Source organism: Loxodonta africana, chromosome 1 (genome assembly GCF_030014295.1).
Source record: "Loxodonta africana isolate mLoxAfr1 chromosome 1, mLoxAfr1.hap2, whole genome shotgun sequence".
NCBI lineage: Eukaryota > Metazoa > Chordata > Mammalia > Proboscidea > Elephantidae > Loxodonta > Loxodonta africana.
The window spans coordinates 12,013,776-12,029,626 of NC_087342.1; the positions used below are offsets into that span (position 1 = coordinate 12,013,776).

At 39.6% G+C, this 15,851-nt stretch overlaps 1 protein-coding gene across 12 annotated transcripts in view; it reads right to left on the bottom strand.

The window, feature by feature from the left end:
- The window catches only part of POLQ (DNA polymerase theta), a 115,633-nt gene that overhangs the window by 63,446 nt on the left and 36,336 nt on the right, over positions 1-15,851 (bottom strand). The gene's annotated exons all lie outside the window — the stretch shown is intronic.

Here is a 15,851-nt window from a genome sequence, read left to right on the forward strand (position 1 = left end):
TGTTTAGTCTTCCTATCCATGAGCAGGGTATGTTTTTCCACTTAAGTATGTCCTTTTGAATTTCTTGTAGTAGAGCTTTGTAGTTTTCTTTGTATAGGTCTTTTACATCCTTGGTAAGATTTATTCCTAAGTATTTTATCTTCTTGGGGGCTACTGTGAATGGTATTGATTCGGTGATTTCCTCTTCAGTGCTCTTTTTGTTGATGTAGAGGAATCCAAGTGATTTTTCTTTGTTTATTTTATAACCTGAGACTCTGCCAAATTCTTCTATTAGTTTCAGTAGTTTTCTGTAGGATTCCTTAGGGTTTTCTGCGTATAAGATCATGTCATCTACAAATAGTGATAACTTTACTTCCTTCTTGCCAATCCGGATACCCTTTATTTCTTTGTCTAGCCTAATTGCCCTGGCTAGGACTTCAAGTACGATGTTGAATAAGAGCAGTGATAAAGGGCATCCTTGTCTGGTTCCCGTTCTCAAGGGAAATGCTTTCAGGTTCTCTCCATTTAGAGTGATATTGGCTGTTGGCTTTGCATAGATACCCTTTATTATGTTGAGGAATTTTCCTTCAATTCCTATTTGGGTGAGAGTTTTTATCATAAATGGGTGTTGAACTTTGTCAAATGCCTTTTCTGCATCGATTGATAAGATCATGTGGTTTTTATCTTTTGTTTTATTTATGTGATGGATTATATTAATGGTTTTTCTGATATTAAACCAGCCTTGCATACCTGGTATAAATCCCACTTGATCAGGGTGAATTATTTTTTTGATGTGTTGTTAGATTCTATTGGCTAGAATTTTGTTGAGGATTTTTGCATCTATGTTCATGAGGGATATAGGTCTATAATTTTCTTTTTTTGTAATGTCTTTATCTGGTTTTGGTATCAGGGAGATGGTGGCTTCATAGAATGAGTTGGGTAGTATTCCGTCATTTTCTATGCTTTGAAATACCTTCAGTAGTAGTGGTGTTAAGTCTTCTCTGAAAGTTTGGTAGAACTCTGTAGTGACGCCGTCCAGGCCAGGGCTTTTTTTTGTTGGAAGTTTTTTGATTACCGTTTCAATCTTTTTTTGTTATGGGTCTATTCAGTCCTACTTCTGAATGTGTTAGTTTAGGTAGGTAGTGTTTTTCCAAGAATTCATCCATTTCTTCCAGGTTTGCAAATTTATTAGAGTACAATTTTTCGTAGTAATCTGAAATGATTCTCTTAATTTCATTTGGTTCTGTTGTGATGTGGTCCTTCTCGTTTCTTATTCGGGTTATTTGTTTCCTTTCCTGTATTTCTTTAGTCAGTCTAGCCAATCAATGGTTTATCAATTTTGTTAATTTTTTCAAAGAACCAGCTTTTGGCTTTGTTAATTCTTTCAATTGTTTTTCTGTTCTCTAATTCATTTAGTTCAGCTCTAATTTTTATTATTTGTTTTCTTCTGGTGCCTGATGGATTCTTTTGTTGCTCACTTTCTATTTGTTCAAGATGTGGGGACAATTCTCTGATTTTGGCTCTTTCTTCTTTTTGTATGTGTGCATTTATCGATATAAATTGGCCTCTGAGCACTGCTTTTGCTGTGTCCCAAAGGTTTTGATAGGAAGTATTTTCATTCTCGTTGCATTCTATGAATTTCCTTATTCCCTCCTTGATGTCTTCTATAACCCAGTCTTTTTTCAGGAGGGTATTGTTCATTTTCCAAGTATTTGATTTCTTTTCCCTAATTTTTCTGTTACTGATTTCTAGTTTCATTGCCTTGTGGTCTGAGAAGATGCTTTGTAATATTTCGATGTTTTGGATTCTGCAAAGGTTTGTTTTATGACCTAATATGTGCTCTATTCTAGAGAATGTTCCATGTGCGCTAGAAAAAAAAGTATATTTTGCAGCAGTTGGGTGGAGAATTCTGTATAAGTCAATGAGGTCAAGTTGGTTGATTGTTGTAAGTAGGTCTTCCGTGTCTCTATTGAGCTTCTTACTGGATGTCCTGTCCTTCTCCGAAAGTGGTGTGTTGAAGTCTCCTAGTATAATTGTGGAGGTGTCTATCTCGCTTTTCAATTCTGTTAAAATTTGATTTATGTCTCTTGCAGCCCTGTCACTGGGTGCATAAATATTTAATATGGTTATGTCTTCCTGATCAATTGTCCCTTTTGTCATTATATAGTGTCCTTCTTTATCCTTTGTGGTGGATTTAAGTCTAAAGTCTATTTTGTCAGAAATTAATATTGCTACTCCTCTTCTTTTTTGCTTATTGTTTGCTTGATATATTTTTTTCCATCCTTTGAGTTTTAGTTTGTTTGTGTCTCTAAGTCTAAGGTGTGTCTCTTGTAGGCAGCGTATAGATGGATCGTGTTTCTTTATCCAGTCCGTGACTCTCTGTCTCTTTATTGGTGCATTTAGTCCATTTACATTCAGCGTAACTGTAGATAAATAAGTTTTTAGTGCTGTCATTTTGATGCCTTTTCATGTGTGTTGTTGGCCATTTCATTTTTCCACATACTTTTTTGTGCTGAGACGTTTTTCTTAGTAAATTGTGAGATCCTCATTTTCATAGTGTTTAACTTTATGTTAGTTGAGTCGTTACGTTTTTCTTGGCTTTTGTCTTGAGTTATGGAGTTGATATTCCTTTTCGTGGTTACCTTATTATTTACCCCTATTATTCTAAGTAAAAACCTAACTTGTATCGTTCTATATCGCCTTGTATCACTTTCCATCTGGCAGTTCAATGTCTCCTGTATTTAGTGCCTCTTTTTGATTATTGTGATCTGTTACCTGTTGACTTCCATGATTCTCTGTTATGTGTACTATTTTATTTATTTATTTTTTTTAATTAATCTTAATTTGTTTGTTTTTGTGCTTTCCCTATTTGAGTTGATATCAGGAAGTTCTGTTTTGTGACCTTGTATTGTGCTGGTACCTGATATTATTGGTTTTCTGACCGAACAATCTCCTTTAGCATTTCTTGTAGCTTTGGTTTGGTTTTTGCAAATTCTCTAAACTTGTGTTTATCTGTAAATATCTTAATTTCGCCTTCATATTTCAGAGAGAGTTTTGCTGGATATATGATCCTTGGCTGGCAGTTTTTCTCCTTCAGTGCTCTGTATATGTCGTCCCATTCCCTTCTTGCCTGCATGGTTTCTGCTGAGTAGTCTGAACTTATTCTTATTGATTCTCCCTTGAAGGAAACCTTTCTTTTCTCCCTGGCTGCTTTTAAAATTTTCTCTTTATCTTTGGTTTTGGCGAGTTTGATGATAATATGTCTTGGTGTTTTTCTTTTTGGATCAATCTTAAATGGGGTTCGGTGAGCATCTTGGATAGATATCCTTTCGTCTTTCATGATGTCAGGGAAGTTTTCTGTCAGGAGTTCTTCAACTATTTTCTCTGTGTTTTCTGTCCCCCCTCCCTGTTCTGGGACTCCAGTCACTCGCAAGTTATCCTTCTTGATAGAGTCCCACATAATTCTTAGGGTTTCTTCTTTTTTTTTTAATTCTTTTCTCTGATTTTTTTTCAGCTATGTTGGTGTTGATTCCCTGGTCCTCCAGATGTCCCAGTCTGCATTCTAATTGCTCGAGTCTGCTCCTCTGACTTCCTATTGCGTTGTCTAATTCTGTAATTTTATTGTTAATCTTTTGGATTTCTACATGCTGTGTCTCTATGGATTCTTGCAACTTATTAATTTTTCCACTATGTTCTTGAATAATCTTTTTGAGTTCTTCAACAGTTTTATCAGTGTGTTCCTTGGCTTTTTCTGCAGTTTGCCTTATTTCGTTTGTGATGTCTTGAAGCATTCTGTAAATTAGTTTTTTATATTCTGTATCTGATAATTCCAGGATTGTATCTTCATTTGGGAAAGATTTTGATTCTTTTGTTTGGGGGGTTGGAGAAGCTGTCATGGTCTGCTTCTTTATGTGGTTTGATACGGACTGCTGTCTTCGAGCCATCACTGGGAAACTAGTTTTTCCAGAAAATCCGCTGACTGGTACGCTGGCTCCAGGCTCTGAAAACAATCGCTGCTTCCCTGTATTTGTTTGGTCTCCGTCTCTAAATCTGTGTTTGTTGTTCAGAGTTCGTAGATTGTTATGTATGTGATAGATTCACTTGTTTTTCCAAGTCTTTGTTGCAAGAGGGATCCGCGGTAGCGTCCACCTAGTCCTGATAGTAATGATTTTAATAAATAAACTTGTAGACTATATGTTTCCATCCCCAATTCCCACAAAGGTGGGGATGAGGGTGGATGATTAATATACAAATGTTATATACCGAGACAAAGTAAAAATAATGTACTTTAAAAATGGGAGAAGGAAAAGGAAAGTACAATAAGCTCATTGATTGTTATTCAGGCAATAGGTAGGAGGTAAATACCATTAAAATTTTGACAAACCAGATAGTGAAAAGTACAAATGTACCCACTAGGCCAAAATGACACACCTTCTTAAATTTAAAAATAAAATAGTAAAGATTACCCAACAGGTAGAGAAAGAAACATAACAAATACCACATAAAACATATAATTACAAAATAATTTAAGAGAGCTGAGGCCAAAAATACCATTAATATCAATAAATGTAAACTGGATTGGATAATCCATTAAAAGAAGAAAAAGATTTTCCATTTGGCTCAGAAAGCAAAAGTCAACCACATCTCAAGGTTGTACACACACACAAGCGTATCTAAAACGATGTTATTCTAAAAGGCTGGAAATTAAAAGGCTGAACAAAGAAATTCCCAGGCGAGGGGAAACAAGCAGCACGCAGTGAAAGACACTGTGACGGCAGATAAAATAAAACTCGAGCCCAAAATATTAAACGTGACCAAGAAGTACCTAACTCAATGCTAAGAACCACAATCACAATAAAGACAACAGCTATGAATATCTACACACCAAATAATAAGCAAATACTTTTATGAAGCAAATACTACAAGAGATGCAAGGAGACAGAGAAGCAAACTAATCATAGTGGACTTTAACATATCATCCTCATTAATGAAGTGGGGGAGGTGCAATAAATAAGAATTAAGACAACCTAATAAACATGATCAATACGGTAGACCTTACAAATATATTTCAAACATATACCTGTACAGTGAATACATCTAGTCACTATTGATCATATTATAGGTCACAAAGAAACAAAATCCTGAATTTTCTTTTTAATATGTATGAAATAGACAAACCACTAGCTAACTTGATCAATAAAAAATGGAGAGAAAGTGCAAATTTACAAAATTAGAAATGACAAAGGGAAATAACCACTGAAATAGAAGAAATATTTAAAATTCATGAGACTAGATTATAGACCTCTATGAAAATATACTTGAAGATCTAACTGAAATAGATAACTTCCAAAGGAAATACAGATTACCAAAATTGACCCAATTAGAGAGAGAAAACTTAGAGAGATCAATTTCTGAAAAAATAAAGTTATCAAGGAACTAACACCAGGCTAAGATGGAATCTTCGGTTAATCATATCAAACCTTCAACTAGGCAGTCCCAAGACCCTATAAATTGCTGCAGAGCATTGAAAATGAAGAAAGACTTCCTAATTGTTTTTTATGAGGCAAGTCAAACACTGATGCCAATACCTGAATAAAGATAATGGAAAAAAAGAAAAAGACCAGAAAACTATAGACCAATATTATTAATGAAAATCAATGCAAAAGTACACTAAATTAAATATTAGCAAAGAGAATCCAACCTCACATTAAAAAAATATACCATAATCAAGTGAGATTTATTCCAGGAACGTAAGGGTGATTGAATATTAAGAAAACTATCTCAAGCCACCGGCTGCCAGCTGAAAGGTCAGCAGTTCGATCCCACTAGCCATTCCACGGGAGGAAGATGTGGCGGTTTGCTTCCCTGAAGATTACAGCTGTGGAAACCCTGTGGGGCAGTTCTACTCTGTCCCATAAGGTTGCTGTGAGTTGGAATAAACTTAGTGGCAACGAGTTCTGGTTTATTAATATATTACACTGTGCTTGTAGATGTAAGGGAAAATAACCCTATGAATATCTCTATAGATGCGAAAAAGCCTTTGACAAAATTCAACATTTATTCCTGATTTTTATAAAAAGCATTCAAGAAAATCGTAATAAATGAACATTTTCTTAAACTGATAAAAATTTATATACCATAGTCCTAAAGCCAGTAACAACTGGGGTAGCACCAGAGGCATGTCCACTTAGCAAAAATGCCCACTATTTCTACAACTATTCAATACTGTATAACCTGTATTAGCTAATACAATTAGACAAAAGAAATTAATTCGAGACATAAGAATTGAGAAGGAAGAACAAATACATCTCTATTTGCAGATTACCTTGCAATCTCTATTTGGTGCAGGCAAAGACTTTCTAACTATGACAAAATTCAGAGGCAAAAAAATTGATAAAAATAAATAGAAAAATAATAAAAAATCTATACACAAAAACACAACCCCCCAAAAAGGTAAAAAGCATTGATAAATTGTGAAAAAATACTTGCAATGTACATAGCAAATAAAGATTTGCAATGTATACAGCAAATTAAGAACCTTAATCTATGTTTAAAAATAATAGCAACTTAAAAGGAGGGTCACCATGAGTCGGAATCGACTTGACAGCAGTGGGTTTGGTTTGGTTTTATTGTATAAGACCACTATTATAAGAACTCGAGAAACAGTTTAAACAGAGAAGAAAATAGTCTTTGATGGTTACAAAAGGGGGAAGGGAGGAAGGGTGGGAGGGGGCACTCACTAATTAGATAGTAGATAAGAACTACTTCAGGTGAAGGGAAAGACAACACACAATACAGGAGAGGTCAGCACAACTGGACTAAACCAAAAGCGAAGAAGTTTCCTGAATAAACTGAAGGCTTTGAAGACCAGTGTAGCAGGGGCGGGGGTTTGGGGACCATGGTTTCAAGGGACATCTAAGTCAATTGGCATAATAAAATCTATTAACAAAACATTCTGCATCCCACTTTGGAGAGTGGCATCTGGGGTCTTAAACGCTAGCAAGTGGCCATCTAAGATGCATCAATTGGTCTCGACCCACCTGGAACAAAGGAGAACGAAGAACACCAAGGACACAAGGTAATTACAAGCCCAAGAGACAGAAAGGGCCACATAAACCAGACAGTACATCAGCCTGAGACCAGAAGAACTAGATGGTGCCTGCTACAACCGATGACTACCCTGACAGGGAACACAACAGAGAACCCCTGAGGGAGCAGAAGAGCAGTGGGATGTAGACCCCAAATTCTCGTAAAAAGACCAGACTTAATGGTCTGACTGAGACTAGAAGGACCCTGGAGATCATGGCCCCCAGACCTTCTGCTGGCCCAGGACAGGAACCATTCCCAAAGCCAACTCTTCAGACAGGGATTGGACTGGCCAATGGGATGGAGAGGGATGCTGGTGAGGAGTGAGCTTCTTGGATCAGGTGGACGCTTGAGACTGGTGGTGGCAGAGGCCATGTGATAGTATTTGATCGCCAAAGATAAGGTGGGCATGATTACCATAATGGACAGCACAGTCAAAGCAGTAATCAGAATAGTCTGACTCATATGGACTTATGATATTGGCTACTTAGTCACGGTGTCCCTAGGAGTGAAATAGATGAGAAATCTACTACTTACTTGATGTGTACAAGCAGTATTCTAGGTCAAATGAATGGCAGTCTGACTCAAATTGCCAGAACAGAGAGTCGTGGCCCCTCAATCAATCCCCAGACTTAAGCCAATTTACAGATATACAACCTGTTAAATGAAGGGGAGCTCAGATTCCTATGAGGAAGGACCCCACTACACTGCCAAAAATTTATGCTGCTAATCTTTCTCCCAGTCTTCCCCAAAGGGATTTATGGCTTTTTATGAGACAGATTATTCACTGGGGAAAAGGAAATAACCAGAATTTTCAGGGATTACTGGACACTGGCTCTGAACTAACACTAATTTCAGGTGACCCAAAATGTCTCTGTGGCCTACCAGTCAGAGTGGGGGGTGTTATGGAGGTCAGGTTATTCATGGAGTCTTAGCTCGGGTCTGTCTCACAGTGGATCCAGTGGATCCCCGAACCCACCCCACAGTGATTTCCCTATTTCCAGAATCCATAATTGGAATAGGCACACTTAGCAACTGGCAGAACCTCCATATTAAATCCCTAACATTAAAATTGCCACTACCTAGAAAATAGTAAACCAAATGTAATAGCACATTCCTGGAGGGACTGTAGCTATTACTGCCATCATCAAGAACATGAAGGATGCAAGAGTGGTGATTCTCACATCTCCATTCAACTCACCTATTTGGCCTGTGCAAAAATGGATGGATCTTGGAGAATGACAATGGGTTATCATAAACTTAACCAGGTGGTGACTCCAATTGCAGCTGTTGTTCAAGATGTGGATTCATTGCTTGAGCAAATTAATACATCTCCTCCTGGTACCTGGTATGTAGCTACTGACCTGGTTAATGCCAGAGAACCACAGTGGCAGTTTACTACCTTCAGCTGCCAAGGCCAGCAATATACCTTCACTGTCCTAACTCAGGGGTATGTCAACTCTCCAGCCCTATGTCCTAATTTAGTCTGCAGGGACCCTGATCGCCTTTCCCTTCCACAAGACTTCACACTGGTCCATTACATAATGACATTATGCTGATTCGGCCTAGTAGGGAAGAAGTATTAATGACTTTAGACTTATTGTTAAGACATTTGAGCGCTAGCGGGTAGAAGATTAACCCGACAAAAATTCAGGCACCTTCCACCTCAGTGGAATTTCTAAGGATCCAGTGGTGTGAAGCATGTCAAGATATTCCTTCAAAACTGAAGGATAAGCTGTTGCATCTGGCTTCTCGTACAACTAAAAAGGAGACACAACCCCTGGTGGGCCTCCTTGGATTCTGGAGGCAACATATCCTTCATTTGGGTGTGCTACTCTGGCCCATTTATCAGATGACTCAAAAAGCAGCTAGTTTTGAGTGGGGCCCAGACAAAGAGAAGGCTCTGCAAGAGGCCCAGACAGCCATGCAAGCCTCTCTGCTAGCTGGGCCATATGATCTGGCTGATCCAAAGGCACTTGAAGGGTCAGTGGCAGATAGAGATGCTATTCAGAGTCACTGGCAGGCAACGATTGGTGAGTCAAAGCACAGACTGTTAGGATTTTGGAGCAAAGCCCAGCCATTCTCTGCAGATAACTACTCACCTTTTGAGAAACAGTTTTTGGCTTGTTATTGGCCCTTAGTAGAGACTGAATGCTTAACAGTGGGCCACCAAGTCACCATAAGGCCTGGGCTGCCCATCAAGAACTAGGTGCTAGCTGACCCAGAGTCATTAAGTCGGATGTACACAGCAGTACTCCATCCTTAAATGCAAGTGATGTATATGAGATCAGGCTTGTCTTAGTCATCTAGTTGCTGCTATAACAGAAATACCTCAAGTGGATGGCTTTAACAAAGAGAAGTTTATTCTCTCACAGCCCAGTAAGCCAGAAGTCAGAATTCAGGGTGCCGGCTCCAGGGGAAGGCCCTCTGTCTCTGTCGGCTCTGGAGGAAGGTCCTTGCCATTAGTCTTCCCCTGGTCTGGGAGCATCTCACCACAAGAACCTCAGGTCCAAAGGACATGCTCTGCTCTCGGCACTGCTTTCTTGGTGGTATGAGGTCGCACTATCTCTCTGCTAACTTCTCTCTTTTATATCTTAAAGAGATTAGCTAGTCCATCTCATTTCATCATAGTGATAGGATTTACAGTACATAGGGAAATCATATAAAATGGTAGACAATCACACAATACTGGGACTCAGGGCCCAGCCAAGTTGACAGATATCTTTGGGGGACACAATTCAATCCACAGCAAGGCTCAAACAGGACCTGAAGTCACAAATAAGTTACATGAGGATGTGGCTCAAAGGCCCATGGTCTCCACTCCTGTCACATTACCTTCCCTCTCCCAGTCTGCACCTATGGCTTCATGGGGAGTTGTTTATGATTAGTTGACTGAGGAAGAGAAAACTAGTGCCTGGTTTACAGGTGGTTTGATTGTTAAGGTTGTGTGTCAACTTGGCTGGGCCATGATTCTCAGTGGTTTGGCAGTTATAATGTAGTTTGGCAGCTATGTAATGATGTAATCACCTCCATAATGAGATCTGATAAAATGTGATCTCCTCCATGATGGAATATGCTGTGAGTGGTCAATCAGTTGAAAGGGAATTTCCTTGGGGGTGTGGCCTGCATCCAATATAGGCAGACTTTCTGACAAGGCTCGAGGGCTTTTGCTCACTCTGAATCCTGCAGCTGGCTCCTGTTCATCTGACCTCCAGCTCTTTGGACTTGAACTAGCAGCTTATCTGCTGATCTTGGGATGTGTCGGCCTCAGCAGCCTGTGAGCCAGAGGCCTGTTGTCTGACCTGTCAAACTTGGGTTTGCCAGCCAGTGCAGCTACACGAGTCAGGAGAAGCCTCCAGCCTGACCCACGGACTTGAGACTTTCCAACCTCTACAACCGTGTGAGCCATTTCCTTGATATAAATCTCTCTCTCTCTCTCTCTGTATATATAAAAAAACGTGTCTGTATGCATATATATATATATATATATATATATATATATATATATATATATACACACACTTCATTGGTTTTTCTTCTCTAGAGAACTCAGCCTAAGACAGATGGTTCTGCACAACATGGAGGCACCACTCAAAAGTGGACAGTGGCAGCACTGCAGCCCTTTTCTGGGATCTCCCTGAAGGACAGTGGTGAAGGGAAGTCCTCCCAGTGGGCAGAACTTCAAGCAATGCATCCAGCTGTTCACTTTGCTTGGAAGGAGAAATAGCCAGATACTCAAGTGTATAGTGATTCATGGGCTGTGGTCAATGGTTTTGGCTGGATGGTCAGGGACTTGGAAGGACCATGATTGGAAAATTGATAACAAGGAGGTATGGGGAAGAGGTATGTGGATAGAGTTCTCTGAATAGGCCAAGGAAATGAAGATATTTGTGTCTCTTGTGAATGCTCACAAAAGGGTGGCCTCGGCAGAGGAGGATTTTAACAATCAAGTGGTTGGGGGAAACCAGTTGTCCTCTTTCCCCAGACACTCCCATCATTACCCAATTGGCTTGTGAACAAAGTAGCCATGGTGGCAGGGATGGAGGTTATGCATGGGCTCAGAAACATGGACTTCCACTCACTAAGGCTGACTTGGCTACAGCCACTGATGAGTGCCAAATCTGGCAGCAGCAGAGATCAACATTGAATCCCCAATATGCACCATTCCTTGTGGTGGTCAGCCAGCAACCTGGTGGCAGGTTGATTACATTGGACCGCTTCCATCATGGAAAGGGAAGCATTTTGTTCTCACTGGGATAGGCACTTAATCTGAATATGGATTTGCCTTCACTGCACACAATGCTTCTGCCAGAAATACCATCCATGAACTTATAGAATGCCTCGTTCACTGTCATGGTACCCCACACAGCATTGCCTCTAAGAGAAGCACTTCACAGCAAAAGAAGTGTGGCAATGGGCCCATGCTCATGGAATTCACTGGTCTTAGCATGTTCCCCATCATCGTGAAGCAGCTGGCTTGACAGAATGATGTGGCACCAGTTGGTGGCAATACCTTGCAGGGTTGGGGCAATGTTCTCCAGGAGACTGTATATGCTCTAAACCAGCATTCAATATATGGTGTTGTTTTTCCCACAGCCAGGATTCATGGGCCTAGGAATCAAAGGGTGAAAATGGGAGTGGCACCACTCACTATTACCCCTAGTAATCCACTTACAAAATTTTTGCTCCTGTCTCCATGACCCTATGCACTGCAAGTCTAGAGGTCTTAGTTCCAAAGGGAGGAATGCTCCCACCAGGAGACACAACCGACTCCACTAACTGGAAGTTAAGAATGCCATCCAGCCACTTCACGTTCCTCATGCCTCTGGATCAGCAGGCAAAACAGGGAGTTACCATATTGGCTGATGTGATTGATCCTGAATACCAAGGGGAAAGGACTGCTATCACATAATGGAAGCAAAGAAGAGCACAGGTATCCCCCGCTTTCTAAAAGTTTGCTTTACACCACTTCGCTTTTATGAAAGATCTACATTAGTACCCGTTTTCACTAACCAAAAGAAATCCAAAGAGAATTTTTGCTTTTACAAAAAAAGTCAAAAAACAGAAATAATATTCAGCGTTCGTCTTGCAGCAAGCTGTTAGAGAGGCACCACACATCCTGAGCAGCAGGAGTGGCATCACCAAGCTCCTTCCCCGGAACTGCATTCAGTATCTCAGCATCAAGCCACCACATCTTTGAATTGTCTCTGTGAAACTGTACTGTACACACATTATATCTACTTTATATAGGCTGTGTATTTATCGTATCATTCCTGCATTTATTATACATTGGAGCCCTGGTGGCACAGTGGTTGAGTTTGGCTGCTAACCAAAAGTTTGAAGTTCAAATCCATCAGCTACTCTTTGGAAACCCTATGGGGCAGTTCTACTCTGTCCTAGAGGGTTGCTATGCATCAGAATCAGTTTGATGGCAGTGGGTTTGGTTTTTTTTGGGGGGGGGGGTTATTCTATGTTAGTGTTGTTTTAGGTTTTATGTGTTAATTGGTATAATTTAGTAGGTTATTTTTGGGATCTGGGAACACTTGAAAAATCTTCCCATATAAATTACTGGTAATTGCATCTTTGCTTTATGCCATTTCAGCATTCAAAACGTTTCAAAGGAACGTTCTAGTTTCAATTAGTGGGGGAAACCTGTATGTTTCGAATACAAGAGCTCCCTTAGGACATCTCTTAGTACTACCATGCCCTGTGATTAAAGTCAATGGAAAACTACAGCAACCCAATTCTGACATGACTACTAATGCCTCAGACCCTTTCAGGAATGAAGGTTTGGGTCACCCCACCAGGCAAAGAACCATAACCAGCTGAAGTGCTTGCTGAGGGCAAAGGGAATGCAAGATGGGTGTTGGAAGAAGGTAGTTCTAAATACAAGCTATAAACACGTGACCAGTTGCAGAAACGGACTGAAATTGTTTTTAGTGTTTCTTCCTTGTTTTGTTATATGTTTGTGTGTGTGTGTATCTTTGTTTTCTTCCCTCTCTTATTCCATTACTTATTATAAAACATAAGATATAAATGGGGCTAATGTGTTTTTGGTCATATGCACATTAGTATGATTTTGGAATTGTCTTTATTTAGAGTTGTGTATGATTTAAGGAGATGTGTACAGGTGCCAAGTTGACAAGGAGTGGAGTGTGATGGTTAAGGTTGTGTGCCAACTTGGCTAGGTCATGATTCTCAGTGGTTTGGCAGTTATGTAATGATATAGTTTGGCAGTTATGTAATGATATAATTTGGCAGTTATGTGATGAGGTAATCATTCTCCATTTTGTCATCTGATATAGTCATCCCCCATTTTATAATCTATTGCAAACAGCCAACCAGTTGAAAAGGGAGCTTCCTTGGGGGTGTGGCCTGCATCCAATATATATGGATGTTCTGGCAAAGCTCACATGTTCTGGATCCTGCATCTGACTCATTATCCTCTGACCTCTGGTTCTTGGGACATGAGCAAGCAGCCTTCTGCCTGACTAGCAGATCTTGGGATTCACCAGCTCCGGCAACCCCATGAGCCAGCAGCCTTCCACCTGACCCATAGATTTTGGTATCTGTCAGCTCCTATAACCTCATGAGCCAGCAGCCTTCCACCTGACCCATAGATTTTGGTATCTGTCAGCTCCTATAACCTCATGGGCCAGCAGCCTTCTGCCTGACCTGTCAATTTTGGGTTCACCAGCTCCTGCAATCACACGAATCAGGAGAAGCCTCCAGCCTGATGCCTGACCCATGAACTTGGGACTTGCCAGCCTCCACAACTGTATGTGCATTTCCTTCAAAATTTATGTATGCACACACACACACACACACACACACACACGCACACACACACACACGCACACACACACACACACGCTTCACTGGTTTTGTTCCTGTAGCGAACCCAGCCTAAGGCAAACAGTGACCAATTATCTTGCAGAACATCTCCCAGTTTAGATTCATCCTATGTTTCCTTATGATGAAATCCATGTTAGGAGTTTTTGATAAGAATGCCCCAGGAGTGACGTATCACAAGAGGAAGTTCATGATGTGAATTTCTCCTATCGCTGATGTCACTAATTTTGATCAATAAAGGTTCTGGGCTTTCAGAAGAGGCATGCCCACAATAGTAACACCCTTAGCATAATACTAGAAGTAATCCCAAAATGTGTTTTCCAACTAAATTTTTTAAAATGTGTACTACCTTTAGATGACTCCCTGAAAGAGTTCAGGATGATCCAAGGTACACTGTTACCATATAGAGATACTCCCAATATAGAGATACTCCTTGATTTTTTCACATCATAATTTTCAACTGATGAGCTCTCAGTACATATTTCTGCACACATATGTGTATATCCAAAGATTTTGTTGACAATCAGACACTCCAGGGGAGAACTACATCTTTAAAAATAGGGTTTAAATCATATCCTAGGTAGACTTGAACCAGAGACACACCCCAAAGTGACAAAACTTCTAATTCTGAAGCAGAGGCCTAATTTTCAAACAAATTGGGGTGAACTTGCTGAAAAGCTAAAGACATTTAATCTACATTGTTTCCCCTAGTCTGGAGTGTGCTGCCAAAATTGAAGTAATGAGAAATAATAGCTAACAGCTTAACACTCAGAAAAAATGACAGAAAGCCAGAGTCACAAATGATAGAGCACAGAGCAATACATAGCAGATTGAAATAGTCTACACATTTCAATAGCTCCTGTAAGTACCACTACTATGCAATATAGTAGCTAATATTTAGAAGAATAACACAAAGCCATCAAGAAAAGGTTAAAATATATTGTTGTAAAAAGAAAGTATAAAATACTTTCTAACTAGATTTCCATCAAAGCCGTTAAAATTGTTTTTAAATTACTTAAAGTATAAGCCTAAATTATTTAAAATACACACAAATGTATATTGCCCTGTTGAAGTCAAGTAAGTGAGCTATAAGAATATTTGCTATAATACCATATGCATCCCTAAAGAAGAAGAAAAGAAAAAAAAAAATATATATATATATATATATACACACACCTCATGTGCTACAAAATCACACACTAAAACTGTGGACTTATGAGAAAAATAGTTTAGACAGATGAGTCAAAATCCATGGAGCTTTATAACCAGAGCATTGATAAAAAACGATAGTAACATGAAAAATGCTAGCACAGTTAAGCTCAGTATTTCCACCTATTAGCAACCTTGAAATGTCTCTTTACTTTGAGATGTAGGTCCTTCTAGAGGGCGTTCACTTCCGAAGGAGACTACGTTCATCGAAACTAAAGACCTGATCTTCATTATACTACTATATGTAGCCTTCCTTATATCACTGGTTTTTGATACAGGAAGAAGGGTAGTAAGAAAGTATGTTCCCCAAAATATCCACAAAAATGGCCCTTGAGAGAAAAAGCCAACCTTTGGACATACGCCAGTATTCAATATCTAACAGACATAAATACTATTAACAAAAGAGTTTTTCCCCTTTACCTCTCATCCCTCTTTCCTACCACAAACCTTAAGATTACAAAGGAAGGAAAGTAAATTGGGGAGGAAATATGCAAAAGCCAAGAGGATAGTAAGACTTTGCCCTTCCCTCCCTAAACATTTAACAGGTTTCAGAGCCTGGGTTAGGCCAAAACTGGGTGGGAGGGAAGAAGCTTTGACCTGGGAATGAGTTTGATGTTTGGATTTAGAACAAAATTTCAGTATCTCAAAATGAAACTATTTGTTAATACCTAAAAGTGACTAAATAGCTATAGGATCTGTCTAAGATCCCATATACGAATGAGTCC